At 35.8% G+C, this 11,888-nt stretch overlaps 1 long non-coding RNA gene across 5 annotated transcripts in view; it reads left to right on the forward strand.

The window, feature by feature from the left end:
* LOC133625117 (uncharacterized) overlaps positions 1-11,888 on the forward strand; it is a 59,074-nt gene that overhangs the window by 36,794 nt on the left and 10,392 nt on the right. For 2 of the 5 annotated variants that reach the window (XR_009818425.1, XR_009818426.1), the window contains exons 3-4: positions 10,933-11,017; positions 11,762-11,839. This is a non-coding gene — a long non-coding RNA (uncharacterized LOC133625117). The remainder of the gene's footprint in view (positions 1-10,932; positions 11,018-11,761; positions 11,840-11,888) is intronic. The other 3 variants (XR_009818429.1, XR_009818428.1, XR_009818427.1) reach the window with 2 other exon arrangements.

The raw sequence follows: 11,888 nt of genomic DNA on the forward strand, positions 1-11,888 counted from the left end.
TAATTTATATTATGTGTAAATAGTGCACAGGTTATGCAGTGTAATGAAATCTTCTCTCTCCAGAATCAGCTTTGAAACTTCTTCACCTTTCTTCCTTTGATATAATCCCGGTAGTCACCACTTTATGGAAAGAGACTGCTTCAAAAGAATGGTGCAAATTAGTCTTGGTTAATTTCTTTGCTCACCTGTACTTCCGTTCTTTATAAAACAAGCAGTCCAGAAGTGAATCTGAAAGGAAACCTAACTGGATCACACTTTACAGTAGCTTGCAGTTTATCATCAGAAAGATTGTTCTTTGATGATGTATTTAATGTAACTCATTGTCCAAATGCTGTCTCTTTAGTGGCATACTGCTGTAATGCACCATACTGCCATAATGCATCAAAGCCTTCCTTACTTTGATGATGTCATATAGCCACCAATGTGTTTCTGTGGACAAAAGAACAATGAGTCTTCATAAAAGTAGAAGTGTAATTCTGCTGTTTATGAATTGCCTGAAAATGCAGATGACACACAGTTATTGCATATCTAGTTTTCATTTGAAAAACAAGCTGCATAGTGCTGTCCATGACTTTTAAAATTTACTTGAATGTGCCATTCAAACTAGATTGGCGTGATGTCTGGAAAAGCTACTCCTACCCCTTTTTAACACATCAGATTTCTGCTGAATTCTGTTTGCCACAGAGATGACCTAGAGCTGCTGCATTGGGCTGTGACAGTCCGCATTTTTTCATATACGTTATTCTCTGCTCTGTATGCTTGGGAGAAAGCTGTGCTTACCTTATAGTGAGCATATTGTATCTTCTATAATTTCTCCTGTGTTCTTACAGCAATCATAACTGGATAATTGCTGCTCCTTAGACATGATGTTGTAAGAGATGTAATCACATCAAATCTGTTGAGTGATTCTGTAATTATGTTTCACTTATTGTCTTTGCTGAGGTGTAGTATGAATATGCATAATCTTGCTTTCCTTGATTAGCTGTTTGACTAGTGTTGTTTTATAATCAATAGATAAAATGAGAATAATTGGAAAGTTTTAAAAGACAACGGACAAGGCATTCTTCTTTTAGAAATCAGTATTCCAGTAGGGTAGTAGACGAAAATGGGATTGCAAGGTTGTAATGAGTATCTTGGTATATATTGCTGTGCAGCTAAAGAAAAGAAGTGAAAGTACATTATAGGGTAAAGAACTTAAAACACATACTTGATAAAAGTATCTATCATTGAAGCATGATAAGAAATAACTACCTATTTGCATTCTAGTTCATACCCAATTGAGATGTTCTCTGTTTACTGTTTATACAAGGCAATATTCTTGGTCTACCAAGATCCTCTTCATATTTTTTTTCTAACTAAAATGATGTCTCTTCTACTTAGTTTCAGATTTGTGAAAAGCTATTTGCTATTATTTACGAAACATCATATTTGATCTTAGTATTCTTTACATAATTTTTTCTAGATTAGCTTGAATTCAGACTAGTTCAGTGAAATCTACAGTAGTTCTTAACCTAATATAATCATGACTTTCAAAACAACGTAGAAATTATTTTGCCAAGCAGCTTAGAGTATTCACAAGGATGCTTTCTATGCATTGCAAATTCCATAAACCTCACTGTAAGTCACTGGTGATTTGTAGAAAAGGATTATTAACTCAGTAATCAAGATTGTGATTTTTATCCAATTAAACTCCATTTCTAATACCGGAAGATGACAGATCTTTGTTGGAATTACTATGTAGCATGTCATTGAAATAATCTTGAGGAACCCACCTACTCTGAGACCTTATCAAGTTTACAGTAGTGGGAAAGAACAGGAAATGGATTCCTACTGGGGTAACTATAAGCTTTCTTTGATTTTTATCCACTGAAGATTGTATTATATTTCTTGTATTTTCCTCTTATGTTTCCTGGTGAGTATGGAATACAAGAATTAATTTAATTTAATTTGTCTTCTAAGCTCTATTCCTATGTATGAATTTCTATCATAATCTCCTTATGGTTCAGCTGCTTTCCTCGTTGATCTCTTTCACTCCATGTATTTAAATAATCCTGTATTGTTTTCATGCACTTCCAGAACAATATTATATTCACTGACAGTTTTACTTTCCTAATGAGATTTTACAACATTTCTGCTTGGCTTTATCCCTATCACTTTAAAGTTATGCATACTCAATTCTGTCATTCAGTAACTTCTGTGTAACAAAAAATACACTATGTCCCGGTAGAACTTCACTGGTTACAACATCTGATTGATCTTAAATACCTTCCTGCTTTTAAGTAGCTTGATGCGTTCTGAAACAGAACATTTATTCTCTGTCAAATCTGTTTCCTTCAAAATCCACATTAATCATTTCACTATCTTGACCAATTATTTTCATTAATGTTGATATCGTTCTGATGTTTCCTCTCTTGAATTCTAGTGTGCTCTTTTTCTTTCTTTTTTTTTCCCCCTGAAATAAAAGATGTATTTGTTCAGCTGTACAACTTAATGTTTCTGAGTTACAGTTGTGGGAAAATGAAAAATAGTTAATGGACAATGTAAAAACATCAAGCTCAAGTACTGCTACAATAAAGGTCATATTGTGGAACAGTTATCTGCAAACCAGTGAGCTATTCAAATCATATTTAATGGTAAGTAATCAGATCACAGGAAGAATAGACAGGGCATCATATAAAGCTTTTGAAAGCTGTGCAGTTCTAACCTTGAACTTGAAGGTAGGAAAATAAATAGCTGTTCTGCTTGATCTAAGCTGTTCAAAATCAGAAACATTGAAAGAAAAATTTCATTATATTTTCTTCATCATATAGGTGGTTAACAATGATAAAACTTGAATGTTTAATACGCTCATTATGTCTAAATAAAGAAACGTTTGGTTATTCACTCCTCAGGCTTCTGTTTCCCTATCAAGATTTTTCCTGATACATACAGTTTGTGGGCAGGATACTGTCACAGTCAGTTCTTGCAGTAGATTTAATGTTTCTCAATCTGTTCAAACAGTGGGCATAACAATTTACCAGCATAGTTCAAAACACAATTTCTGGAGACAAACTCTGTCTCCCATAGAGGCCATAAGCAACTACAGTAGGAACAGGAAAGAGCATATATACCTCCTCCTAATATTGTCCCAAAGTCTGTCAATTTATAGGGTGGAAGTTTCTGGGACTGTAATTGGGAAGTTACATAGTGTCATTAGTAAGTCAGTTCATTTATATGTGAGTTAACTTTGACTCTGGGAATTTGTCACTGTTTATATTGTCTATTTGAACCATAGCGTCTTCCACAGCTATTTGAGCTTTAAGCAGATCTTTGCTAATTTTCTTGTCTTTTTCCCCTTCTCCAGCTTCAACCCATTTCTTGAAAGCAGAAGAAACCAGTATTGGAATACTCCTAAAAACTATCACAGTTAATATCACTGTTAGTAATTAATTTAGCTTTTTACAATGGTTGTGTGCTTTCTGTTTTTAAATTCTGCTTGTCAGTTGATCCTACAGATTCTCTGACTAGTTAGCTATTTGTAGTGTATAGAAAAGATTAGTTTTGATTACTTTAGAATAGTTACTTTCTAAATTGTCTTGTAGACAGTCTCACCAGGTTTTTGTTTCCTCTGCTGCATTTCACAATCTTCTGTTGTCTTCATTTGCATACAACTGTAGCTCTTTGATCCTGCCACTTTCATAATCCTGATATTCTCCTTCACTTAGCTTTTACTTAAGCCTTTTTCGATGAGTGCACACATGCTGTGCTTCCATGCAATGTCCTTTGGTAGTCTCTACACTACTTCTAAGGATTTAATTCGCCTAACTTCCTCTTACCTAATGTTTTATAAACTTTCTTATTTTCCATGGTTTCCTGTTTTGAAGATTATCACACTTAGTCTTTGCACCTAGAATATGCTGCATATAAGATTTGTGATCACTGTTACAAAGCTGGCACTTTTGAGCCAGAGATTTGAAAATGCTATGAGATTTTTAACTGGGCCGTACACATCATATGGATCCAAGTCAAGACTTGCTAACCAGCTCTTCTTTGGTAAAGTCCTCAGTAACGTTTACAAGTTCTATCTCTGCAGTGACGTCTTGGTGTGGCATTTGTCCAGATCATAGAACAGTGGAAATTACCTGACAGAACTTTAATGCCTCCCTTGGTGCCTCACTGATTTCTCCAAGCATGTTTCAGTACAGCATGTTTGTGACAGGTGTGGTTCATTGATGATACAAAACCCTGAATCGTATTTTTCAAATTTGGGTTTTGAAATTTTACACCATGAAGATTTTGTGATAACTGATCAGTTGGTTAAGTTGTTAATTTGCCACTAAACTTTAAGACAAAAGATTACTGTTCCTATATTCCAGGTTACTCTGTCTTTCCTTTATATTTTGTATTCTGCTCTTGTACTGTTACATTGATTGTCTGACTTCTTTGAGCTTCCAACATGTCTGGTATATTAATATCTTAATCTGGATCACACGTTCCAATTTCTTAGGCTTCCAGCATTTTACAAAGTGGCAGACATACTATTGATTAGTTCAATTTCTTGACATTCTTTTAAAATGGCAATCTGTTTCCTATTTCCATATTTGATTATTTCTATCCCCTGACCCATCCTTCTCTTGAGAATACAGAACTCTTGTGTCTTCATCTTTACAAATGTTATCCTAAACTGTGTACTTCTATGTCTGTCAGCTTTCTCTTCACTCCTCAGTGTAAAGTTCACTGTCAGCCCTGTTTATTTTAATCATCAGCACCTTGGTTGCAGCTGAGATGAGGTCCTTTCCTTATGGTCCTGAAAAATTGAATGACTCCTTTTAAAACAAGTTCTAAAATTGCATTTCCATCACTGCTGCTGGTCATGTGTGGATGCTTACAGCACTCCAGATATGCTACCAGAGACCTCAGTTGTCTTTTCCGGAACTCTATATTTTGTGTCTGAAATTTTTCTCCTGACTCTCTTACTAACATACATGAAGAAAACAATTATAGGACTGTCCTAGGTGTTTCCAAGGTGGTTCCTTTTGAGTTCTGTACCTTCAACGTAAGTTTTTATTTCTGGGCTCAGAAGGATACAGTGGAGACGTCTATGCTTTATGTTTGCCCCCCCTTTGCTGGCATTATGATGTTTCTGAGCTCTTCTCTGAACCTCTTCTCCATTCTCTTACTGAGCCAGACTACATCTGCCAATCGGATCTGATCGGCTCTGCTGCCTGGACAATGAGGTTGAAGGGGTTTCCTTGATTCTCTGTGTCTTCATGTGTTCTTCCAGATAAAACAAGGATGAACTTGTCCCTCAGGAGGGCATGTAAAGACTTGTCATGGGTTTATGTGGAGACACTTTTGCTTGGTAATAGGGGGAGGAGGCTGTGGTGCCGATCCCCTTAAACAGTCCTCAAAACACCCCTTAGCTCTGAGGTGGACCCACCTCTGGCCCAGCCAGGCCAATCCGGTGCCTCTGCCATCACTATTTAAGAAGGGTAATCTGCTGTGAAAGAGGAGGTGGAGGAGTGGTACAAGATGAAAGTGACCATGCAGATCCCACAGTCAGAGACAGAGGAAAGGAGGGAGAGTGCTGGACCAGGGACCGTGCTGCAGCTCATGTTGAGAGAGCAGCTTTTCCCCCTGCAACCCATGGAGGGTAATGGCAGGGTTGAGAGCCACCAGCAGCTCCCAATGAGTGCACCTGGATGGGCAACAGATATGTGAGGAGGCAGCCATGGCACAGGCCATGCTGGAGACTTCACAGGCCCTAGAGACACACACAGGATGTGGAGAGGAGCTGCAGCCCTAGGGATGAACGTATGTTGGAGAGGCCCGTGCAGGGCTGTCTGGCCTGTGAGAGACCCTGCACTGCAGAAGGGAGAACTGGAGAGGAGTCTGTCTGCCTTGAGGTGAGACAAGTGGCAAGAGCCATCAGGAAAAGACTGACTGAAGCCCCCATTCCTTTTCCCCATGACTGTTCAAGGGAGGAAGAGGTAAAGACACTGGGATCAGGGCTCTGAGCCTGAGAAGAGGGGAGAGGTGGAGGGAAGGTGGTCTGAAAGGGCTGGTTGTGCCCGTCATCATCGTGCCACTCTGTGTTGTTTTCTGTTTGTTATTTTTTTGGCTTCTGGTGGATTATATTAAATTTCATTTTCTTCCCTAAGTTGGGTAATCCTGTCTGTTTTGCGTGGGACCATAAGTAGTGAGTGAACCCTACCTGTTGTTATGAAGTTCCAAAGGTCCTTGGTACTTACGGCTGATTGATGGGCTTAAACCACCAAGATTAATTTATGTACATGTACCCTTTTCCTGGATGAGGCAGGCATTGATTATAACATAATATGTCACAATAACTTGCAGGTTTCTTAACTGCATTTTTTATATTGCTTAACATTTATATAAAGTGAATGTGATTTTAAAAAAAGTGAATATATGATTTTACTGTATCTTTTTAAAACTATGAAAACACATTGATAAGTGTATAAGATGTTACTACTGATACTGAATACACATTTTTTTCTTTTATGTTGTGCATGTGATTATATTAATTGCTTTAAGTGATTACATGAATATATATAATTACATCAAGGTATATGTTTTAATTAATGATGCAAACCCCTGGTAACTACAATACCTGGTCACATTACTGAAGAATTTGACATGTAAATTCTGGCCATAATGTTGTTGTCTCATAAAAATCCTTGTTGCTAATACACTACATATTGTCAGAGTTTGTATTTGAAGGACAACAAGAGCAATTCTAGGATCTAAATTTGCATACAAAATGTTAATAATATTATTGCAGTCAATCACATAGGGTTTATTTGTTTTGTTTGCTTGTTTGTTTGTCTTTAAGATGTCCCTGTCCTTCCTGCTCATCATTGTCAATCTCAATCAACAGAATCGCTCATTCTGGCAACCATCATCAGTGGGCAGGCATGGTAGTTTCAACAGCATTTGCAATTTAAAAACATATGTAATCGGAAAGGTCTTTTGCTTTTATAAAAAGACGGAAGAGGAGGCATGTCTCCCTTCCCCACTGCTTCTGCTGCAAATATTATGCACAAGCAAACAAATTAATAAGGTTTACTTGCAACAGTATTTTAAATAAGTAATAAAACAAACAAAAAAAGCTCTCAAATATCTCTCATGCCAAGAAGTTTTATTCACTTCGCTATAGTGTGTAATTTTTAGACCTTTGACATGTAAAAGAATGTTAGAAATCCCTAAATACTACTCAGTTTATACCAAGTGGTTAACATCAACACTAATTAAATGGACATAATGGTAATTTACTCATTATACTTGGTAGCATAGTCATTAGAATAATACAGTTTCTGTTGGCCTGTTCTCCCAGTATTACTCAGTTGCAGAAAACTTAATTTTCAAAAGGAAGTGATAGTTTACTAAATCATGCAGTTACAGAAATTCTAATGAGGACATTTAGAGGAATAGTGTTCACTGTTATGTGTGTGTATGTTCACATCGATATGGACTTTCTTCAGAGGTATGTCTGTGTAATATAGGAGTGACAATGCTACAATACATAGTTTTTTGGTTTTCTTTTTTACAAAATAATCTCTGTCAAGTTTATATCTTTTTTCCTTCACCTTCTCTTTCTCTCTATCTTTCTTGCTCCCTCTTTTAATTTATTTTCCTATCAAGAATAAAGGAATGAAGAGGATTCATGAGGACTCTTTGAGAGGAGATTCTGTGTTTTCATATTTGAGGAATTTTATGCAAATATTGATGAATACTCATCTGGTATGTAAGACAGAGAGAGACACAGTTAAATGACTTGAGTGCTTTCCAGCATCTGGCTGACAGCACTAAGCACTGTAAAGAAGTACACTTTTCCTTCTTGATTAGGATGTGCAAATTAAGTGCAGACAGTTATAATGTATCCTCATCCTTTATAGTCTGCCTTACTAAAGCAGGAAGGCAAATGTTTCAGTTTCTAACAGAATAGCTTACTTCCAGTGTTATTCCTTAAGCATCTTTGAATTTAATTTGCACTTCATGTATTGTCTGGTGATACTCTATTATGATCTCTATTGGAGTATAAAACATGATTAGGTTTATTGATTATCTAAAGTTGAGTTCAGAATGGCCTTTCTGACGCCATTTCAAATTTCAGCAAGTGCAGTTTGCTAGCTGTAGTGGTTTTGCCTGGGCCAGGTTTTTTGATAGCAAGGGGAGCTATAGGGTAGATCTTTAAACAAAGATCTACCAGAAGCTTCCTCTGTAGCTGACAGGACTGGAGCCAGTCAATTCTAAGATGGACCCCACAGCTTTATGTGATTTTTTTTTTTGAAGGAAAGCTTTCCAACAACCTTGTTATCTAATGAATAAATCTGTGAAAGAGGCTGGAGACCGTGGACATTTCTAGTGAAATAAGTAATCTTAATTATCTCAATGAACATTTATAACAGTAAAGAGATGGCAAAGCTTCCTACAGGGATAAAAAATGGAACTCACTGTGGGGTAAAGGAGAAGGAATTAGGATTTGAAACTCCCTGACCCACCCAATTCCTAATTGCTTTTTAAACATAGTTTGTGATCATTTCAAGTGCTTTAAATTAGTCATCATTTTGCAGAAGTTAGAACAGGGCTCACTCAACACTCAAAATGAAATCTTAAATAAATTAAAGAATTAGTCTGTTAAACCTGTCTTCTTGGTAATGTGCTGTTGCTGCATAGGTATGAGGTTGTAGTGCCCTTTATACAATTCACTGTACAAAGCATTCTGAAAAATAAGAGACAAAAATTATTAGTCAACAAAACCAATAGCAATTGATTGAAGATATTTAACCTTTTATGCTCATTTAACAATTTGTTTAATAGGGACTGTTTTTTCAGTCTAAGACTATTGCCTAAGTTGTAATAGAAGTGATTTCTATTCCAAAGCAAAGGCAAAGCCCAGTGAGCTGTGTTTCATTTTAAATGAAACTGTCTTTATCTTGTAGCTGCAGTCTGGTAGATTGTGAATTTCATTTGACAACAGAGGACAAGCAAAGAGTGACTTTTGAGTCATTCTATTCTAAATTTATTCTAACTTAGTCATTACTGACTCTTCCTGACTCTCACTAGTTCAGGAGAAGAAGATGTAATGTCCCTCTAGGAAAGTCTTGTGTAGGAACACCACAGTTCAGTGATGTTTGTTTCTCTTTTCTCACAAAACTGGCAGAGGGCTTGTTTTAAAAATCTATTTAACTTCTAAAAATGTATATTTCCAGTGAAAAATACTTTTATTTTGGTATTTCCATACATCGTCCTGCTGCTAGCAGTACTGTTACCAAAGTAGAAATTACTAATTTATTAGCATATTCACACGTGAATAGAAACAGAGTTAGATTTTTCCAAGCAAAACAACCGGAGTTTCATTTCAAATATCAGACATTGTGTAGAACATATAGGTTAGCTTTTAATTTTTCTGACATTGCATATATATTTTTCCATGTAATTTCATGCTGAAATTCAGAACTAGTCATGAGTTTCTGCAAGTGTAAACTCTGCTGCTTTAATCTATCATCTTCCTGCTGGAACTTCTAAGTATCTGTCTCTCTTTTCTGTTTCTTTAGGTCTGCTCAGTTATTTATCTTGTCATTTATTCAGTGTGAGTCTGAGCACACTCACTGACTTCTTAGGTGAATTCCCCTCCCTTGTACTTTAGTCTATTGAATTACTGTTTTTGGCTTACTGCCAAACTTACCATTTGAAATTATTCCTATGAATTACTTTGACTGCAGAAAAAAAAAGAGATGTTACCAATGCTATTATAATTACTGAAATGTCTTGCAACAGAAAAAAGATCTGAAAAAAGATACGTCTAGAAGAAAACCACAACTACGAAAACCACCACAGTGAGACTAGACCTGAAATTTTCTTCCCCAAAGAGATATTTCTAATGTCAAAAAATAAAAAAAAAAGGTAGTGACATTGATTATGGGTACCATTTCTGCTCCTCTTTAGACCAGGTGGAAGAACATGTGGGTTAGCATTGGAGAGTGGATGGAGGTCTGGCCCCTAACTGCCTGCTGGAGCAGATGCTTTAACAGACTCCTTGTGGATGACTCAAATTACACTGAAGGTTGTCGAGCACTCTCTGTGCCCCTATCTCTTACAGCCTTCTCCAAACATAGTCTTTCTTCCCACCACTGCAGCCTCCATACAATTATCACTATTTTAAATTTTACTGTTTCCCATGTGATTTATTAGTTGGTTTATGTATTGGAAATTACTGTCTATGGGTATGTGTAATGCTTTCAAGACAAGCCAAGAATTGTATTGTTTTTGTTTATTTAAGCCTTCTGTGTGCTGACAAGAAGAGTAACTGGTAGCCATAATTTAAAAAAGCTGACAAAAGTTACTTGAAAATACATTTGAACCAGATTCTCATACACTGTTATGAACTTGGAATGGATTTTGTCAGAAAGAAGATATAGGAACATGTCCATGGAAGACTTCTAAAGCCTTAATCAGAAAGCTGAAATCCTTTGTTATTTGAAAGAGATCTGAATTTTGCAAGGCTAAGCAATTTAGAAGGGAAGGCTAAGATATTTGTAGTGGTAAATGTATGACGGTAAAACATCAAGTTTGTTTTCTATTTTATTTCCCCAAAACCGTTTTAACATGTGAGGTGATCAAACGAAGACTTCCTTTTGCAGACAAAGGTGGGGAATGATGACATTTTATGTCATGTTCAGGGACAAAAATAATTTTAATAGGTTTACGGTTTTCCTTGCAGCCTTAACCTCCATGCTTGCAACTTTTGAAAAATGTATTGCATAGCTGATTTTTCTTCACATACAACAATGTATTTTCAGAAAAGGAAGGGAAAATGTTATAAATAAAATAAAAAATTCCATACCTGAAACTCTTTGACTAGGTAGTGTCAAAAACCTATTTCTTGATCTAAAGTGTTCTGACTTCAGGAAGTGTCTTTACCTTTCCTAGGCCTTTGTATCAATCCTTTCAAGAGTTTACTTCTCTGCAGACTTTTAAGAACTTCAGAAGAAAGGGCTACAGGTAGTAGCTGGTGGTACGTTACTTTCTAAAAGTGTAAAATACAGCAGAATCTCGTTAAGACAAAATACACTTTATATTTTTGAGCTTCATGTACTAACCTCAAAAGTTGAGCCTTAGCTGTTAGAATAGCAATGTACAGAAATTTATTTCTATGGGAATTTCTGATGACAGTTTCTCAAGAAAAAAGTTAATTAAAAAAATATATTTTAATATATGCTTAGCAATGGATGTTTAACAGATCTTTTATTTACATTCTGGCCAAAATGTCAAGGGCTACTGTAAAATGGGAATTTTTAAACTGACTTGCTACAGTAAATGTGAAGAATCATATGCCTAGTTTTTAAGACTAGAGTGTATCTTTTTTGAGTTTTTGATGTGTAACATAGTTTATTTACTTATTCGGATTTTACTCTCATCTCAGTTGAATCAAATGGTGATTAAAAAAAATAACCCTTGATTTCCAAAACTGATCATATTCCACATGTACAAGATTCTGACTCATCAAGTGATGAATTAAATTGGAATAAACCAAAATCTTCAGCCTTGAAGAAATCTGTTCATGAAGTTAAGAACAGCTCACATTGTTTTACTTAGGTGTAATTTGTTACACTTTCTTGTTCCTAAAGGTAATATTTAGTATTTACTTGATATATAAACACATACTTCTAAGAATATGTTTGCTGAAGCAAATAATGGCTGTTAAAATCATTATATTATTTTAATAGTCAATATAATATATTTGTATTTCTGCCTACAGCTTGGCTTGACATCAGTATAAAGATTGCTATCAAGAACAGCATCTATCAACAAGATCATTAAAAATCTCATTTAAAATGTAAGCTCTTTCATTTTTAACATCTGTTTATTTTCTCAAAGCATTATTC

This window comes from Colius striatus, chromosome 3 (assembly GCF_028858725.1).
Source record: "Colius striatus isolate bColStr4 chromosome 3, bColStr4.1.hap1, whole genome shotgun sequence".
Classification (NCBI taxonomy): domain Eukaryota; kingdom Metazoa; phylum Chordata; class Aves; order Coliiformes; family Coliidae; genus Colius; species Colius striatus.